Source organism: Carassius gibelio, chromosome A16, assembly GCF_023724105.1.
Source record: "Carassius gibelio isolate Cgi1373 ecotype wild population from Czech Republic chromosome A16, carGib1.2-hapl.c, whole genome shotgun sequence".
Classification (NCBI taxonomy): domain Eukaryota; kingdom Metazoa; phylum Chordata; class Actinopteri; order Cypriniformes; family Cyprinidae; genus Carassius; species Carassius gibelio.
This window is the reverse complement of record NC_068386.1, coordinates 14,818,670-14,839,892: the sequence shown is the minus strand read 5'-3', so window position 1 is coordinate 14,839,892 and position 21,223 is coordinate 14,818,670. Positions and strand designations below refer to the sequence as shown.

Genomic DNA, 21,223 nt, shown 5'->3' with positions numbered 1-21,223 from the left:
GAAAAGGCTCCTGCAGGAGCGGACAATACTGTGCGGTGGGGAGATATAGAGAAGGCTCCTGCGGGAGCGGACAATGCTGCAGCGGTGGGGAGATACAGAGAAAGCTCCTGCGGAAGGATGGCTGAAGTGAGGATTGACCGTTACAGATAGATAGGGCATGTTAGGAGAGTTAGCTATGGTAGATTAGGAGTTTTAGTGAAAGGGGATGAGCTGGCGTTAGAGGGGTTGGCTGAAGAGGGTTCAAGATAGATATATAAATAAATAAAATAATCGGCCTGACCACTAATAGGTCTTGGTACCCTCTGCCTTCTGGCAAATCTGGAGCTGGAGGCCACTGAACAGAAAAATGGTTAGTAGCATGAGGGAGCGGAAGAGTTGAGGGCGCGTTTACGAATGGAGGCGGCCTCACGTTTGCTTCAGCTGCTGTAGCTGTGGGTCGTGGGAAGGGGCTGGGGTGTGTGATGTCTTGAAGAACCTGTGTAGCCTGCACTGCTAGCAGAAGTAACAGGATGGAAATACTGAGATGTGCAGGCCCGTGTTGCAAGTAAAAGTAGCTTCATGCTTGCTTTGGCTGCTGTAGTTGTTGGCTGATTTGACAATTGGTCAAACCTTGTCTGAATTAATACAGTCCTGTTGGAAAAGCATCTTTTCCTCTTATTTTGGCCTTCGGGCCCTTTTAAACAGCCTCCAGAGCAGATAAATTTTGGGATGCCGTTTTCCTGTTGTAGTATGGACTGTGAAAATAGAGGCTTTGAAACGATGTAGCATGTTTAGTTTTATAAACCATTGTACCAATAGACATGTCTATAGCAGTAACGTTAATTGCAGTAATGTGATATTCAAATTCAAGCCGTTTCTAAAGACATTTACTTTGCATGCTTTTCATATAACAGTCCTAAAAAGACGATAGAAAATTTACTCACACTTGTTGTTCTGCAGCCAAACACGAGGCAGTAGCGTTTTTTGAAAAATTCTGAATAATCATGCCAGTAAATGGTGAAATATGTCCCTGAATAATCGATCCTGCCGGAATAATTGCATGAAACTTATGTCTGTATCTTCTCAGTGAGGTTTAAACATGCACAGTAAAGCAAATGTAATGTCTTTAGACATTTCGGTGTGGATGACAACTCTGCAAAAAGCCTTTGCTTCGTGGTTAAAAAGTGGCATCGTCATCGGACAGAGTTAAGTCATAACGCCGTTTAACAAATTTTTGCGTCTTCATAAGCGCATTCTATATATAACGTCTATTTAAATTGTTCAGATGAGCAAATCACAAGGTTTTCTTGCATGATTAGCATTTTAATTGTTTGGTCAGACGGTTCATATATTGATCTATATATTCACGTTCATAAATCGGGGATTAAACGTGGAATTTATCTTTTGTATGCTAAATATGTAAACAATATGTGCACAGTACCTATAACTGCGCTTTACATTTTGCAAGATTGACATGCTAAATGACCCGGTTTACTCTCATCAATTTTGTTAAGAGAAGATATGTACCAGTTCATTGCGTTTACGAACGACATGTATCCGTTTAATCAACTCGACATGTATACCGGTTTAGTCCTTTCGTTCACGAATGAGAGCTCTCGATCTCTGAGACTCATATGAAACTCGCTCATTGTGGATGACAACTCTGAAAAATTCTTCATGAATTAGTGTAAACTGAGAACGATTCGTTCGCCTAGAAGATTCATTCGAAAAAACGATTCTTTCACGAACGACATGCCACTACAACAACGCACGGTCTTCGCCGCTAGTGGAGGCAGCATCGAACTGCGCCACGGCTGAAAAAGCGAGAGAGGTTTACTGCGCTGAGAACTGGAGCACGGCTGCGATCCAGCATTGTAAGAGAGCCCGGTCCTGGCGAGAAAATCGTGTTGTCGAGTGAGGCGAGCTCAAGGATTTGCACGAGCTTTTGGCCACAACGTGTGGCTTGGCGAGAAGAGCAGCTGACGCGATGACGCTTGTTGGTGTTCGGCGGATAGATATCTTCGTCGGAAGGAAGATTGGGCCTGTGATAAGATGACAGACAGAGCGAACCGAATGCGGACAGAGCGAACCGAATGCGGACAGAGCGAACCGAATGCGGACAGTCTATGCCGAAAAACTGTCGTGGGACAGGAGGTAGGAAGACTGGATATATATACGCTTGCGTGCTATTTAAGATGATTAGCTAAACGAGATGCACCTGTGCCAAATTGGATGATTATCTGATCGTGCTTCTCCCGAACTTTGTTAATAAAACCACATTTTTTAAAAAATACAGCAAATCACTGTATTTGGTGTTTAATGTCATAGAAAATTCCCATGATGCAAAGGGAATTACAGTTATGAACTGTAAAGAGAATTTACAGTATTATACTGGTTGATAAATGGTAAATAACTGTAGAAATTACAGAAAAGTCTAACAGTGTATATATATAATCCCAAAGTTGATTGGTTACGTAAATGGTTAAATGGCTGATTCATATTAGAGGTAATTTGCAATTAGATTGCGAATGCAATTAGAGGTCATGTGCCAATTTAGCAGACATTACAAATAATGTCAATGTCAGATATATTTTAGAATATACATTCATGTATACTAATTATGATAATTGAATAGATCGTTTTGAATGTGATGCCTTACACAATAAAAAATGTCTGAGAAGTTCTGAAGTGTTTGACAGTGTAAGTGAGAATCGAGTCATCAGTTTTGATCAACAAGTCATATGCAATTATTTGTTGTCCAAACAGCAAACATTTGTATGTACTCTTTGCACACATGTGCCAAAGCATTTGCAATTTGCTCAAATCAATAATAAATTCCAATCTGATGTGAAAAAGAATCGAATTGTTCAGAGATCTGAACTTAATGTTTTGGGAAATAAAAAAATCATTTGAGAACTGAGCCAAAGCAATTGAGAAAAACTGTATGAGATGAACCTTTGAACTGTTTCAGAGAAATGGTTTATCATTGGTTTATCATCTACATTCTCTTCATTAGTCAAGATTCACTTGCACAATTCATGCCAAATTGACAAAAAGTCTTATAATAATGTGTAAAAATAAAAATAAAAATAAAAAGTGTGCTTGGCAGTTTATGACAACTAGATGAACCATTTTGCATTTAATGACTTATACAATGAACTAAAGACTAGATGTTTTGAGTGGTAAGACTATTGCACAGAAAACTATATAATACATTTTGAGCGACATGACATTAGCAACTGATAATGTAGGAAACCACAGATAAATGTGCGTAATCAATTGCATGAATGTACAAAAGCATTTGCAACTTGTTCAAAAGAATGAGAAACTGGTTTTATGATGTGTATAAATGACTAGATGATGTGGAGGTTGTACAAGTAGTTTTGAGAATTTCATTTCTGTTTTGAGAAATGCTCCAAACGACTGAGAAAAACTGTAATCCCTAATTACTAAAAATAAACCAAAATTGTCTTTGCGAAGTTGAACTGAGGTGAAATTCAGTTTCTAAATAACTTCAACGCTGAACTGATCTTTTCTAAAAAGGCATCATTAAGGTTTTTCTCATTAAAAGAGTCTCTAAGGTGGAACTGATAAATAAAGCGATGTCTGAAATCTGTTTGACTCGCTGACAAGTGAAAATATGTGTGAAAATATGTCATCCGGTTTTATAGATGATTTAACCTCAGATTGTACGTTCTGATTTATAAATATTGTGATGTGGTGTAAAGGTCAAAAGTGGAAAAAAAGTGGTTTCTATTATCAGTTTTAGAGCAGGACTGAAGCTACTGTGTGTCCAGGAATGAAGCAGATTCCAGATTCATCTCTCAGTCTTCAGCAGGAACTGGTCTGTAGGTTGCTCTCGGTGAGGATGGAGGTTATGCTGGAATGATCATACAATCCTTCATCATCATCATCATCATCAGAGCTGAGCATTGAAGACTCCAGAGCTGACTGTCGGGCCTGTTGGATCTTCCTCCTGATGAAAAAGAAAACAATACTATTTAACAGTAGTGTCTAAGAAAAAAATAATACAATTGCACTTTTTTGAACAAATTCTTGTGTAAATCTCATTTGGGATTGAAAACGCCTGTTGTAGGTAATGGTTCTCTGGGAAAGAAGGGCGTGAGTGTGGGAGCACACATTTATGTTGTGTATTCATTCGATTTTAGCCTTGATTTATATAATCTTCAGAACCTACAAGAATGTACTGGATGATTGACATGTCACAAGTTATTTCCTCACTCAGCTTCTGTGGTTTTGGTTTGTTTTGTTTTGTGGCTGCTTCACACTGAACCATTATCTTCTCTCTCAGTCACACACACATACTTGAGTTCATTTTCTAGTGCCGTGACTTTGGACTGCAGCGCCTCCTTCTGTTCCTGCATCTCCTATATTTCTCTGATGGCCTTCCTCCTCAATCCCTCCAGCCGCTCTGCTTCTGCCTCTCCTTCATCCACCTGCCTCTTCAGAGCCTTCACACGCAGAGTCAGCTGAAGAACCACACAGCATTAAACACAGAAACACTCCACGGGTCTCTCACATACACCGATCAACACACACACACTGCTCTATATGTGCACATGTAACGTGTGTATTCTTCACCTGGTCTCTCTGCTCTGTGTGCTGCTGTCTCTCCTCATCCAGGGTGATGTTCAGCTCCTTTAGTTTCCTCTCCAACCATCGCTGAGAGGACACCACAGACCTCTTCTCTCTGCAAAAACACTTAAAGCTATGTGCTTGAAACTTAGGATGTCCTGAAGTGTGTTGGGAGTTTTCTTATGCTCTGATATAGTTCAGATACTGAATTTTAAAGTGAAATGTTGCAGAGCAACTATAATGATTTGCAGAGGATCAGTGCTGCCTCACTCCCGTTTACATTTATGAATCTTGTAAATGTGTTTCTGTCTTGCAAACTTGTTAATTAGATCCATAATTTGTCAGGATGATCAGACGCATTAATGGGTTGAAATGAGTTGAAAATTATAAACAAAGCAGCAATATTTTGCATTGTATGTTTTCCAGAAAAAAGTGTATTAATTCTCATAAAAGAAAATAAAATAGAGGGAATAACTTAAGTCATATGCTGGAACACAAATATAAGTCTTTTCAGAATAGTTTATTGCAATACAAATATTATATAAAAAAATAATATGTGCAGAAAAAAAAGAAGTAAATCCAAGAGTCATTCTACAGAAGAGTTGTCATTATGTGTCTCTTACAGTGTGTCCTGTATAAAAATGCATCACAAGCCTCATACTGTCACAATACACTCGGAGAGCAAGGAACGATGAGTTCTTCAATATGTATTTTAATAATTCAATAGTCCAATCCAAGGAGACCGTAGGAGACAGAGGAACACATGGAAAGACATTCAGAACCGACCAACACTGATTGAAAGGACTAGGACTTTTAAACACCGGGTAAATGAGGAAGAAAGAGACACAGCTGAAATCAAATTAACACAATCAACAGAGACAGAAACTGGATCACAGAGAGCAAAAACACACATCACCCTGACACTTATGTTTCTGTCTTTTGACAGCAATCGACTGTTCTATAAATCGTCATTCAATTAAAAAGTGAACTTTTGCGATAGAAGCAGCATGAAATTTCATATTAAAGAATTTTCCCCAGATTGAGAGTCATTCCTTATTTAAAGAAAACAACAACAACAAAAGCACATTAAATATCTGTCCTCTGTTTTACATGCAGGAGCTTCTGTTTGTTCACACCAACTGTTGGGAGATAAAGTAAAAAAAAAATTTTTTTAATTAAATCATGCATATTTGCATATGTGTGCTGCATAAACAGTATATGTGTGTGTCCATGTTATTAAGTTATATTATATAGATTTATGATATATATTTTATTATAAAGAAAGAAGAACGTAAATTAGTCCAAACCAATTTGATGTACCAAATAATTTTTTTTTTATGTAGTTCATGACAGATATAAAATTAATGACTTAACTTACAGTAGTGATTCAGGTGTTATGATCATCTAAGGAACATAACGGACCATCAAACCCTGCAAGTAAAAGACTTTTATTAAATACGCTTCATCAAATACACTTATTGCACAAGAGCTTACTATGAATATCACTGACCTCCTGAAATGATGGAATAATGTAGGGTAGGTAGTCCAGCAGTTCAAATCAACTAAAAGATATAAAAAGTAAGTACTTTACTATCTGATCAGCTATCATAATGTGACTTCCATTCTAACATGAAGGTCTCATCATTAGGATGTAATGATATGAGCTGTGTGTATTTCATGTCTTATAACAACACACTCAGAAAACTTAAAACATTAACAGTTGTGGACTTACTTTGACTGTTGTTTTTGTGACTTTGTTTTTGGAAATAAAGAATGACACAGATGGTCAGTGATATGAGGACACACAGAGACACTACTGTGGTCATCACTACTATTGTCAGATAAGTTTCACTCTCATTGTTCTTGGCTTCAGTTTGCCCAGCCGTATTGTCAGCAGCTGTGGTTGGAGCATCAGTGATCACAAAAAAAAGAGATTCTTAAATGAACATTAGTCAAGACTGATTGGGGTTTTCTTTTAATCAAATAAATTCATTACCTGTGGATAACAATGTAGTGGAAAGTGTTGAATAAAATGTTTTATCATCTGTAATCAAAATACAAACAACTTTTAAATTACGAAATGTATCTATAATTTCATAAATATTTAAACAGTAATACAAATGTTAACCCATATGTTCCAGCTGGTATAAAAACATTAACTGATAGTGTTTCACTATAGTTTGGATATTAGTATGTACGCAGATTTGATGTTAAACGGCTAGTTCACTGAATCGCAGGGCGTCTCCGTGACCAGCCGTGAAACAGTGATTCTGTTCAAATTCCCTTTAAAATCTTAAATGATTCCCTTTAAGCTAAATTGACCTGTTCCCCTAACATTTATTATGGTGGAGAATGCGGGCAGTTTAATCTAAATTGTGAGCACAAACCAAGTTATTTAATCTTTGATTTTGCTAAAGGAATGAAAGATGAGAAGCTAGCGAGACGTGAGTGTGTTTGTGTGACCCGTGACGTAAGCAGCGCGCGCCCCCCTCAAATGAATGAAAGCAGCCAGAGGAGACTGTGTAACTCGGGTCCATCTCTTTATTGTTAATAGCAGTAAGTGAACTTAAAAGTAAACATCTGAGATCGTACAATAAGGTAGAAATTGAGCGTGTTCCTCATTTGTGTAATGCCTTGTTTTATAGCTGATTTGATTTCACTGCGTGTTCCAGTGTCTCAAATGCTATCTCAGTTACTGTTTGCTGAACGGAGCTAAACTGTTTCAAAAGGGATTCAAATCGGTGAATAAAGAATAGTTTTGAGCGTGTCCCTCAATCTATTTATCAAAGCCCCCGTATTCATATAGTTTGATTGCCAGTGCGTGTTCCACTGCCGAATCAAATTTGATATTTGACTCCCCTAAGTTAACGTTAAACATTAGAGAACAATGTTTGCCCATTTGTATCCGTTCACAAAGTGAATGCAATCTCGCGTAAGACTGCGTGTGTCCGAGAGTAATTTGAATGGGAGTGTTTAAAAGCTTGATCAAGTAAATTTTAACTGTGTACCAACAGCGAAGGAAACTTTCTTGTGTCCAGAGAAACTAGCACCGAGATTCAGATCTGCAGAAGGTCGCTATCGCTGTGCCCCCCTAACTACAGCAGGAAGCTGCTATATCTGAATTAAGATAAATTTAACTCTATACAAACTGAGAGTTTAAGTGCCACATCGCAAAACCAACTGAAAGGCGGTGTTGTTATTTGTACAGTGTTGAAATGAGCCGACATTTCATGTAACACGCTTAACTGTATTTGCAACAATGCAACGATTCATGTGCTAACGTTAATCCAGTGTGTCTTGGTTGCCATAGTGACGACCGTGACCCGGAAGCCTTAACGTACTTCCGGAGCAACTCTGAATTGTGCACGCGCAGCGCCCTTGTGTAAACAAAATCCGCGGTGTCGCTAAGCTAACGAAACTATTGCATTTACATTGAAGTCTATACTAAAGCCACTAGCCTCAAAGGTTAGCCGTTAGCATTACAATCCAGTGGATGAATAGTGTGTGTTTGGGCAACGCTGACGTGATTTAACCATTTTAAACATCTTAACTAACACTTGTTAGTCTCTTTCTTTTTATCGCTCTCTTTTCTCACTAGACCACTTATTTTCATTTTACTAGAAAGGGAAATACTGACTCACAATTATTAATTGTCAAATTGAAATTTAATTTAAACATTAAATTTATTTTGAAGCATTTAAAATTTCCCTCTCAGATCATTTCACATGATCTTTTATTTCTAGTATTCTCTTTTGGGCCTAATTATTTTAGGAAGACTTAAGCCTTGAACTTTGGAAGTTTAAGTAAACTTATTCTTCCTAATTTATTTATTACCCATCTGAATATATGCTATTCAGACCTTTACTTATTTGAATGCGTTTACCCCTCTTCCTGTTTTGGTTATACACTTAACCACTATTGTTTTACGTATTGATTTCCTCTTTTTAATTTCATTTTTGCATATTTTGCCCATTTATTAATTTTTTTAATTTTACTATTTCTTACCATTTCTTTACTTTGTGTATCCTAGCCTGGGAACGACAAACCTGAGCCCTAAAAGGAGACATTGTTATCCCTCACTACGAGTTCAAATAAATTAGAAAGACAACTCTCTTTCACTTAAAGTTTATTTTGTTTGATTAGTTGTGCAGCAACTAACACAACGCTCTCCTTGTAGTTGAGATAACCGCTACTGAGACTTACCATCTCCGTCCTCTCTCTCCTTTACTTTCCTCTTCTCTTTTTACATTTGTAGGACATGTAAGAACCATCAATCAATTCTAAGTGAATTAAATACACAATCGTGCCAAAGACGACGAATCATCCTTATGAATTTTGATTGTAATCATCCTCTCCTTTGTTCTTCCTAACCTCCCTACATTTGGAAACGCAATCCAAGTTTTAGCATCTCATCCAACGTTGAGATCAATTTAATAGAGATACGTGTTGAACAACTGTCGCCTTCGCAGCCTCCCTGGTGAGCGGTCCAACTGAAAAGTGTACGGTGTCAATCCTGTCAGACTAAGAAAAGAGATATCAGAATTATTATTGTATTCTTTTGTCCAAAGCAAGAAATATAATAATATTGTTTACGTTTTTGATAACATTTAATTGGAAAAAATAATTTTCCTCATTTGAAAAACAGAAATTTTGCTTGTCATTTGAATTTGTTTTTCACCTCTGTCTCTCTTTTCCTCTTCCTCATTAGAGTGACAAAGTCTTCGCATCTCTAGTCTACTTAGACACCCTGAGACCAACACAGTCATCACCAAATTTCACTAGTGGTTCACAATCACTGATACAACACTTAGTTGTCCCACCACACATAGGCTTTTACTCCACACAGATCTGTGTCAGTCTCTCTTCTCCCCAGCGTGCCAACATGCTGCAGACTGCAGACCCCATTGCCCATGGGGAAGATGTGAACATTTGGCTGAGAGGCATGACAGACAGCCTCAATCCAAAGACATTTGAACTGTTATTATTTTTAATAATAATCCTAATCCTGAGAAGATTCCTGACACAAGATTCAAGCCAGACCAACAACCACGAGGAGCTAGTCAAGATCACGAGCTCACTAAGCTATGCCTTCACAACCCAGCTGAAACTGAGCGACAAGCACATCACCCACCTTCAAGAGGAGCTGACATGTGCTCAACGTCGCATACACAAGCTGGAAGTGAAAGTTCAAAATCAACTCAAAGCACCCAGCGAGAGGGAGCAGGATACAACAGAACAAGTTATGAAGCTCCAAGCAGCCCTGGCAGCAGCTCAGCTCGACCAGCAACATGCAACGGCTGCTCAGAAAGACCTGGTAAACAGACTCCAGTATGCCTAACAGCTACTAGAGAAAGCCAAGCTAGACATCAGAAACAAGAACTCTGAAATCAGTGCTTTGAAAGACCACCTTGAAAGGTACAGAACTGAAATGGACAATCTGACCCAACAACTAGACGATACCAACGATGAGCTCTACATGGTCAGAAAAGAACTCCAAAATGCTTACAAGCACAAACTAGAGCCAAGAAAAGAGAAACATCTCTTAGCCTCATCACTGCTGAGCAGAGCAGAGTCCCACGTCCAAGAACTGGCATATGACGAAAGGAGCGAAGGGCCACAACCCAAAACCTCACCTGCCTTAGCCACACAACCCTTTCCTGCCAACGAAAGAAAACCTCCCGTCCAAGGCCTTGGAGCTGCACACGGGATGACCATCAAAGACCTCAACAAGCTGTCTAAAAACATCAGCAGGTTCAACCCGAACTCCACAGAGAGCCCCGACATCCAAGCTTACCTGCGAGATATCGAATTTTACCTGGAAGTGAGACCTCATGTGACTGACAGAGACTGGTTATACCTCCTTAGAGCCACGTCCAGTCCCGAGGCACGAAACTTTCTAGATTGACAGCCCAGTCAAACCAAGTCAAACTACCAGCTTCGTGAGGTCCTGATTAAAGAGTTTACAGACCCAGAGTCTGAACATGGACTGTTAACTGCCTTGGAAACCAAACAAGGTCGTCAAAAGACTCCACAAGCTTATTACAACCGACTCCGACAAGCCTACTTTGGTGCACACAACAAGCCTGACCTTGAAGAGGATGTGAACTTCAAAACCCTCTTTCTAAGAAATTTGCACCCTGGAGTCAGTCACCATCTAGGTGTCATGGCCTGTCCGAACTCCATGACCATCCAACAGTTGCGTGACCTAACACAGAAGGCCTATAACTAGCAGAAGTTGGCCTCAAAGAAAGGTAACAAAACATCCACACTCTTGAACTCTGTCAACAAAGACTCAAGCCTTGCACTGGACGACACCCAGTGGCATCACAACACCAGAGTCTTCCATCAAGAGCACAGAGAACGTGACGCCCATATCCACGACCGCTTTCAGCCCAACTGCTGGAAAAATCCATGGGACCAGCCACGCTTCTCAAGAAACCAAAAGGATAAGAACATCTGGACACCTAACCAGATATCCAAAGGTAATCAGCTGACTCATCCAAGAACAACTCGTGTGGGTAAGCGACAACAAAACCCACCTCAGCACCACTCAGACAAGCACAGTGCTGAGTATGCACAAGAACATAACCGCTTACCATTAGAAGACGCGGAACAAGTCATGGAACAACTGAGAGAGTTCCTTCAAGACCATTTACATGCATATGACCACAAAGTTGAGTCGTGCTCGCTGTGATCAGGGACAGAACAGAAGGCCAGTGATCACCTGTTGCACCACATCAGAGATGACAAGCACCTGTTCAACAACAACCCAGAACGAACAAGTCTTTCACGGCCAACTGTTGAGAAAAAATCTGAGGTATCAAAGGACATCACCTCAGTCACCTACCACAGTCACTAACAAACTGTCAAATGAACTCCAGCTCCAAGTACCACATTCCCTGTCTGTGCAACAGCAACCACCAGAGCACAGAAGGTCAGAAAGTCTGCTACAGCCAGAAGGCATCACAAGAAGAATGCAACATAGGAGACAAAGTTTTGCAACCCATCTTCACACAGCCATGCCAAACTGCCTCCGAGTGTCTGCCAAAGAACTTCCTGCCTTGCTGGACTGACCCTCATTAGACCATGGACACGCCCTCATCCAAGCCAAGGATGCAGAGAGCCAGTCTTCAGTGACATGCTAGAAAAAGGGGGAGACAACACAGACTTGAACAGATCTGACCACACATGCACTACACCAGTAACACACAACATTACCTACACCCAGAGGTAAACACATCTACTGATAACACAGTCAACAAACATATTCTTCCCACAGGTAGAATATCCAACTTTTAGTGTAACAAAGTTACACATACCCACCATGAAGAAACGTGCAGCCATCCTCACAATAGGTAGAACACCTGACACTAAGTTAAGGTTCATGACACACTAGCTGCACCTGACATCCTAGCTCAATAGTGGTTGTAACCCGTGCTAGGAAAACCCACAGCAGCTTTGTTTTGTTTTGTTCTTCTTTTACCTATCCTTCTCCTTCCCCTTTCCTGAGTAGGTGAAATGCCTAGACACCCTGCAAGGGTCGAAGGTCTGATATTAGGATTGACTCGCAACACCTAATATCCGCCAGCTACTCTAAACTGAATGGAAGCCACAGAGCTCCATGCATGATAGGTCAATTCATTGAATTGAAAATGAAATTACTATAAAACTAATGGTAAATGTGTAAAGTAAGACAACCTAGAAGAACCAAACAAAGTTAACCACAAATTTGATTGATGAATCAAAATAAAAACAATTTCCAAGACTATCTAAACTATCCTCAATGTGCTAAACTACATTGACTAATTGAACTTAACCACATGTACCTAAATAACCTGATGCCTGCACCAGTACAGTAACTGTCATGGAGGTGTTGTCTTGCTGTTTGCTGTGTTTGTCTGCTTCTTCTGCCTTTGTTTCTCCAGCGATCAACGATGTCTTCACCTAAACACCTCGCGATCGAAAGGGGGATATATGTAACAGAAATGAGTCGAACCAGACAAATTCAAGAGTCTATCAAAGCTGTATGCATTGAAACACGAGAGCTGAATTCCTCAGGAAGTCATAAATCAGTTCTAGTGCCACAAGAACCAAGCAAGATAGCCAACCAACCAACTTGTTCACACAACAGCTTTCAACATTAACACCAATAGAACAATTATTTACAATTTTAATTCAAAGAAGAAGATTGTCAAATTTATTGTTCGTAATTGAAATGCAACGCTGGACATCACATGAAAACCCATGAGAGTACTGCACAAGTCCCATTGACCCCCCCCCCCCCCCACACACACCTAGCAGAACCAGACTGAAATTCCTAAGGGGGAAGGGCTTTAAACCTTTGTCTTCACAGAAAAGTCCTTTGCCAGAGAATGGCAAAGAAACTTCTTTCGTACAGATATATGGACCAGAATGAACTCAAAAAGACTTATAAATGAATCATTCCATTGCTTAACTCCATATTCATTTATGTGTAACCCACACATTTGACTATCATGTATAATCACTTATTGTGTATGTCTTTTGATAACTATAGGATACATAGTCATGTCTAGTATTGATATAATCAAATTTTCTTGCTTGATATTGTCCTGACAATCATTTATTTGTAAAATATATCATAATCGTGTTATAGGAATCATGTCCAAAATTAGACCCTGTGAGGCAGGAACCACATGCTTGGTAAGATAAACAAATGATTTATGATACCCCCAGAGCCAAGACCATATCTGATTGGTCAATAAAAAATTTGAGGTGTGGCCAACAGGGAAGTTTAAACTTTGGACACCATGAAATTTTGCTTTTAGTCGGCTTTTAGTCCCTAGCTGCTGCTATTAGCCATGTCTGTTTCTAGTCTTTAGCTATGCTTCTAGCCATGCTGTGTAGTCATCACTGTTCTTTGAGCGCGGTTCCAGCGTGCCTGCCTGCTGCTACTATGCCACGATGAGAAGGAACACAACCTAGTCTCGTCAAACTTTATTTCTTTTATTTTCCGTTTGAGAGTTTCGTGTTCTGAGTTAAGTTTTGTAACGTCGACCTCGTCTGCGCGTTTGAACTCCAGCCAACCACACAACTCCAGCTTCAGCCAACGCCCAAGCACGGGCTCCCCAAGACGTCACTTCAGCCACTACTGAACTTCCAGCCAATCAGCGACACCGGGATACCCCTTTCAACAGGAGTCCCTTTCACAGCAAACGAAGGCAACGTATCCCCAGATATTTGTTGTGCTGGTGTATCTAATATAATTTTAGTCACATTGAGGAACTCAATGCAAGGGCTAATTACGTGATTGATGGTTGTTCATGTCTATGCAATTTAACGTATTGCTGTAAACTTGGAATTCCATATTTCCATTCTCTTAAACGCATCTTTTCCTAACTTTCGATCTTCCTGCAACTTGTGTGAATGTGTGAGTGCGTGCGTTTATGTGTTAGATTAGTTTATATGTCTTAGATTTATCTAATAAAGCCTTATTCATATTGAAAAGAGAAGTATCTTGTGTTTTGTGCTTACAAGTTAATGTCTTAAACTGCCGATCTTGTTACTGTGCTAATTGATAGTGTTTCACTATAGTTTGGATATTAGTATCCAGCGCAGATTTGATGTTAAACGGCTAGTTCACTGAATCGCAGGGCGTCTCCGTGACCAGCCGTGAAACAGTGATTCTGTTCAAATTCCCTTTAAAATCTTAAATGATTCCCTTTAAGCTAAATTGACCTGTTTCCGTTACACAGATTAACCACAGGATATAATCACCACAACATGATTTTAATCTAACCCCTACCTACATACATTTATATTAACTTAAATATTTATCATATTTATTACCACAATAATCTGACAACACTTTGACTAACCCATCACAACAATTCACATTTATTAGCATATCTTAACTTAATCTTTCAGTCTACTCAATGTCTGTCAAAGAGTCTGGTTTGAGTCTTTAGGGTTAAAAATATTGAACTGAAAACACACCTTTCATCACCAGCTTCGTCTCATAACAGGTTTTTTCATTCACTCTGCACCGATACCACAATTTATCAGTTTGTGGGCCGGTATGTTTTTTTTGGCTGTGAGGGCCATTGTTGTCATGGCACTGGGTTGAAATATATATATAAATATATATTATTATTATTATTTTACCGCAACCCCACTCTTTTTATTTATTATTTTACCACCGTCCCACTATTTTTTATTTAATATTTTCTGGCAGAGTGCAAGATAATGATGACGTGATTATCTGTTGACTCTCTGGCCCCGCCCTCAACACGTCACCTTGCAAGTTGCTCAAAATAAAAAAAGTGAGATAAAAATGGATAACAGAAAGCGCAAATGCGGCGCTGAATGTCCAGAATAAATAAGAAGAAAGCTTTGGCAACTGACGTTTTTTGGAAACTTTTTTGGAAACTTTTGTTCTTCAACAAAAACATGACATCACAAAGACAAACATTTTATTTTGTGTCATTGCTGAATCCGTGCCTGATTAATGAACTAAGTTATGTTTTGTGTTAATACTGTCAAAACACACAAGGTTTATTTATAGCCTCAGTTAGTTGTGTCTAAAATGAAAGAAACATCTTGGTTACATATGTAACCATGGTTCCCTGAATAGGGAACGAGATGCTGCGGTGACGTCACCACGTATGGGAACACCTTCGGTGTGACGAATGTCTGAAGCCCTATACCATCCCGCCAATCCTATTGGCCAAATAGCGCTTGGCACCCCCCTACGCATGCGTACGCATCGTATACCTGGGTGACGTGCGCCATTTCGCTCAGATTTCATGACTGAAGAAGAAGAATGCTATCAAGGTACGGCACGGCCAGGACCGCAGCATCTCGTTCCCTATTCAGGGAACCATGGTTACATACGTAACCGAGATGTTCCCTTTCATAGGTCAGTTCGATGCTGCGGTGACGTCACCTCGTATGGGAACGCTATACCATAACACCTGACGTACCTGATAGCTGGGATCCAAGGAAGCATCTCCTCAAGCGGAGAGAACCCGGGAGCCAGGAGCCATCCTCGCATCCAGACTGTAAGATTTGATAAAAGTGATGGGTGAGGACCATCCTGCCGCAGCACAGATATCATCCATAGAAGATCCACTGAGAAAAGCTCGAGAAGAAGCCACTGCTCTCGTGGAATGAGCTTTAACTCCTAAGGGCGAAGATATTGCCTCCACCAGCCAATGGGACATGCGCTGTTTTGTAACCGCATGGCCTTTAATCTTATGTCCAAACAGACAAACAGCTGGTCAGACTCACGCCATGGGGCTGTACGATCCACATAAGTCTTTAAAGCTCTAAGGGCAAAGACTTAAATCTTTTGACCCCGCCTCATCAGGGGATAAAGCCTCCAGGACCACTTGCTGAAAGCGAAAGGGATTAGATGCGACCTTAGGAACATAATTAGGCCTCGGTCGCAACAACAACTTCACAGAGCCCGGTGCAAATTCCATGCACGAGGGTGAAACAGCAAGAGCCTGTAAATCCCCAACTCTATTGAGGGAGGATAAAGTGTCTTCAGGGTCAGGATTTTATCTGGTACAGTTTCCAAGGGCTCAACAGATGCCCCGATAACCCTGCAACACAATGGATAAATCCCATGAAGGAACTCGCACGGGGCAGAAAGGCCTCAGCCGCCACGCACCCTGTATGAAACGAGAAACCAGTGGATGACGGCCCACTGAGGTACCGTCTATATATTCGTGGTAAGCTGAAATAGCTGCCACGTAAACCTTAGAGTGACTGGCGTCACTCTATCCGAAAAACGATCCTGAAAGAACTCCAGCACTGAAGCCACTGGGCAGTAAACTGGATCCACATTACGATTTTCACACCAGGTCGTAAACAGTCTCCACTTGAAAGCATATAAGCGTCTCGTAGAAGCTGCTCTAGAATTCAGTATAGTCTCAGTGGTTCCATCAGAAAGGGACATACTAACTCACTCCGCTCAGAGGCCACGCCCACAGTTTCCACAGATCTGGCTTCAGGTGCCAAATCAGTCCCTGTGCTTGTGATAATAAATCCTGTCTGAGGTGAAACTCCATGGAGAGCCCGCTAACAGGCTGATCAGGTCCGCAAACCAAGGCTGTGTGTGACACCGTGGAGCCACCAGCAGTAACTGTTCCACTCTGTCCAGCCGTATTTAGGATAATACCGCTGGGATCAAATTAATTGGGGAAAACTGTAAGCTAACGCATCCAAGCCCAGGGGCGATGGGGGCATAGGGAGAACCATAGTGGGCAATGCGTAGTCATGCTGACGCGAATAAATCCACTCTCGAGAGCATAATCCTTTCTGATGATTCAGGTATGACACAACCGCTGTGTTGTCTGATCTGAGCAGCACATGACGGCCGATTAGCAGATTCAAGAAATACTGGAGAGTCATAAAAACTGCCAGTAATTCCAACCTGTTTATATGCCAAATGCGTTGTGCCGCTGTCCACACTCCGTGGGCTGGGCGCCCTTGACAAACAGCTCCCCAACCGGTCAAAGACGCATCCGTCGTGACGGTCTCTCGGAAAGCACAAATTCCCAACCGAACCCCGGTAGGAGAAATTCGGTTGGCATCCATAGTTTTAATGACATCATACACCTCCGTGTCACCGAAATTGTCCGATGCGGAAGACAACGGGGTGAAATATTTCGTCTTTTCGCCCACCACTGAAAAGGGCGCATGTGAAGTAATCCCAGACAAATTACGGGGAATGCCGCTGCCATTAGCCCTAAAGTCTGAGGCACAATCTCGCTGTTGACATCTCCTGTTGCAGCACTGCTATTTGCATCGGTTTACCACCGTGGAAAGAATTCCGCGGAAAGGAGGCGGGCCTCTTAAAAACTGAATGGTGTATCCGTGACAAACTGTGCGTAACACCCATTGAGAAATGCCGGGCAAGCGTTCCACGCAGCCCGAAACAATACTAGCAGTCTCAAAATTTCCGCTTCCTGCAACGCTGTCATACACGTTAAAATGTCCGGGCACGAAAAGTTTGCGGCGTTCGTGCACAGGGGAAGTGTATGCATAAGAGCCATTGCGTCCCGTGTATAATCCTGAAACATGTCCACGGCAGGAATTAGGCCAACAGATTGAACATCGGGCTCTGCCGCTAGCGAAAAAGCAGCGGTTGTGCGAGCCATCATAAAAGGGTCATCTGTGTAGGACCCTTGAATCGCCCCTCGAATTCTGAAAGCTGGATTGCGCAGAGTGTCTGAGGGAACGTTTGGCGTTACAGCCCGATCCAATGCTGCTCGAAGCACTGTTTGCTGCGAGACAGGCTCTGCCGCTAGCGAAAAAGCGGCGGTTGTGCGAGCCGTCATAAAAGGGTCGTCTGTGTAGGACCCTTGAATCGCCCCTCGAATTCTGAAAGCTGGATTGCGCAGAGTGTCTGAGGGAACGTTTGGGCACAGTCCCTGGCAAACATGATGGAAAGCGCATGTGTAAAACTCGCTGCGTTTCGTTGTGTATAATCCTGAAGTGTATCCATGGCAGGATTTAATCCAACAAGATAAAAATCGGGCCACGCCGCTAGCGAGAACGCGGCAGCTGTGTGAGCCGTCATAAACTGGCCATCTTTGCCAGCCTCTTGTGCCGTCCCTCAAACTCTGAAGGCTGGATTGTGCAGAGTGTCTGAGGGGGCGCTCAAATGATAACTCAATCCAATGATGCTCGAGGTGCCTTTGCTGCAAGACAGTCAATGTTAGAGCGTGGGGGTTGAGGACGAGAGGCTTCTCATAAGAACCGCCATAAAGAGAAGTAAATTTGCCGAAATTAGACACGACTTGATACACCTTCGACGAGACTAGGCCACGGCTGAGTTAGGCGCGATCCATTCGGCTAGAGAGGTAGTCAAAAACGGCATCGCTGTATAACAGCAGTCCGCCATGTCAGTCAATCGTGGCGAAACTCGCGGCGTTCGTGACGTGCCCTGATTAAGGCTGCTTCCACGACCTCGAAACCTCTTGGTGGAGGTCCGTGAGAAGGGTAGCGGCTCACGGGGGGGTGGCACGTTTCTCCTGTCCGCTCGGAGGGAGAGAACCGCGTATGCCGGCCAGAGCCTACTCTGAGTTCGAAGCCGCAGTTAGACAAACATAATTAGAAAATCAAATCTGCTCTGATTAACACGCTCAAGTGGGGGAGAGCGAGCAAGTGGAAAACTCCAGTGCATCACTGTATTCATAGTCAAGCCGCACATATCGCCCCTAACCAACACCTCGTGCGGAGCCTCGGCGACCGCAGAAGCGAAACGGTGGGGGTTAGACGCGAGGCGACATAAGAAATACACTCCAGAGCGCGGATTCTTTTTTTTTTTTTTTTTACCATAGCCGTAGGCTATCACGGAGAGAACATGTAGAGAGGCTTCTAAGAACCTCTCATGAGTGCCTCCTCGTGATAAACCCATTATACGGCTCTTACCTTTCGTTGACTCATCGCGTCCACGAAGAGGAGTTAAACACCCATAGAAAAACGCTGGAGAACACGAGATGAATCCTAGGGCACAGATGATTCGCTTCCCTGAAGGAATGAAATCTGAGCGAAATGGCGCACGGCACCCAGGTATACGATGCGTACGCATGTGTAGGGCAGTGCCAAGCGCTATTTTGCCAATAGGATTGGCAGGATGGTATAGGGCTTCATACATTCATCACACCGAAGGTGTTCCCATACGTGGTGAAGTCACCGCAGTATTGAAGTTACCTATGAAAGGGAACTCATTGTTTCTTCACTCACATTCATGGTGCATAGGGACGGATTGCTAAATTAATGTAATTATAAAATTAGATAAAAGGAGGAAGTAAAACAACAATAACATTATGTTCACTAGCTATGACCACGCCACAAACCAGCTATGCAACTGGAGAAGAGTAGAAAGAGGATGAACGGGTGGAGGGAATGGGATGATGGTCAGGTTGATCAGGGCATCTTGAATTGATGGCTCAGGGAGACTCAGGGTGGGGGTACTGTCTCTAGCGTATATTTAGGCCAGACAATAAGGACCCCCTGATACAACCTGATAGAAATATAATGTGGGATAAGGTTGGCTGAATGGATGAGAAAGGGAGGGAAGGGTGGGTTTGAGGAGGTTTGGAAGTCAGGTGATTGTTTGAGGCGTGGCCCTGCTCCCGAACTTTAGTTAACTCCATATATAACATTGTAACATCTTTAAAAAACATAATTTTGTTTTACAGTGAGTTAATTTAAAAAACATAGGATAGTATAGGCTACAGTCTACTCATCAAAAATTAAAAGAAGAACTTTACACAAAGGATCATGTGCATGCTATTGTTATTAAACAGTAAATAAATATTATATATAATAGACCTATATATATATATATAGCTAATACACGGATATAAAGCTAAATGTTTTCTTGGTTAAAAAAAAATCTTCAGGTTCCATTTGCAGAGCGAAATGAGAACAAGTCCAGCATTTAGCAATAATTATTATTTACTCTATTATTCTTGATTTTTCAAACTGCTAACACTTTGCATTTTTTAAATTGTGCCTTTACTCTGTGACCAAAAATTTAGTATTTTCTGTTTCTGCTGTTTGATCGCACTGGTGTCTTGCGCACATATTCACTGGAAACAGCAGTCATTCACGAGCCATTCGGCATGAGCGGTCCACTTTGGCATACTGTATTGCTCATTATGATTTTTTTTCCGTCAATACTCAACCAGGGTTGACCACAAAGGCTGTTTTACCTCATGAATAACAGTTAAGCTTCAAATGGGCAACATCATGAATATAGAAACATTTGGATTTCTCCCGAGTGAGAGTATGAGAGAGGCCAACCTTACCTTATATTTTGCTTTAAATTATTATTATTATTATTATTATTAGTAGTAGTAGTAGTATGTTTTGTTTATGGCTAAGCCTATATTATTATATACTGCATTTATATTTATCCATTAGAATTATGTATTTTAATTCTTGTTATGTTCTGATAAATTGGTTAAATTTAAAGGATTTGTTGTAAGTGAAGGGAACTCAATATGTCCTGTTCTACATTATAACAATATTAGACCAGCCGTTATTATTTAAATGAAAAAAAAAATGCAACTTAAAAATGCAATAAACTTTTTGTTTTCCTCTCACAAACTTAATTTATTTTTTAGCATTTAAAAAAAACATGCAGCAAAAGAAAATAGGTGATTAATCCGTTAAAATGTGTTACTGTTTGTTAACAGTAATTATAATTATTATAAACTTAGGAACAGAATCTGGGCCTAATCTAGGCTATCCAGGTTTTTTTTTTTTTTGCATCTGAAAATGTCTTTGTGCAGCACATTCACTTCAGCGCTCTGGCGCAGATCTTCCTCCGCATCGCTCAGCCGTGGACGATTTTAAAATGTTTGATTTAAAGGTTGCTGCCCCAATTTATAAAGTAATTGTTCCAGTAGTGTAGCCAGAAAAGAGACTCTGGGTGTGCATATGAAAATCTGGGTGTGCAACATTTATTGTCAGATTGATTACTGTGCAAAATGATGGATAGTATTTTTGTTGCACTGCTTCTGCCTGACCATACTCCTAGTGGTAATTTACAGGTTGTGTCAAAATGTAGTTAATTGTTAAATGTAATAATTTTCTTTCAAATATGATAATTTTGAACTTCTGGTACGATACTGGGACATTTCCAATC

At 41.0% G+C, this 21,223-nt stretch overlaps 1 protein-coding gene and 1 long non-coding RNA gene across 3 annotated transcripts in view; both read right to left on the bottom strand.

Annotated features, from left to right (window-relative positions):
• LOC128030711 (uncharacterized) overlaps positions 1-21,223 on the bottom strand; it is a 199,003-nt gene that overhangs the window by 42,108 nt on the left and 135,672 nt on the right. The window lies entirely within an intron of this gene.
• On the bottom strand, positions 3,735-4,692 carry LOC128030714 (uncharacterized). Its single transcript, XR_008187946.1, has 3 exons — positions 4,582-4,692; positions 4,306-4,469; positions 3,735-3,955 (listed from the first exon to the last, which is right to left on the bottom strand). It is a non-coding gene; the product is annotated as an uncharacterized LOC128030714 (long non-coding RNA).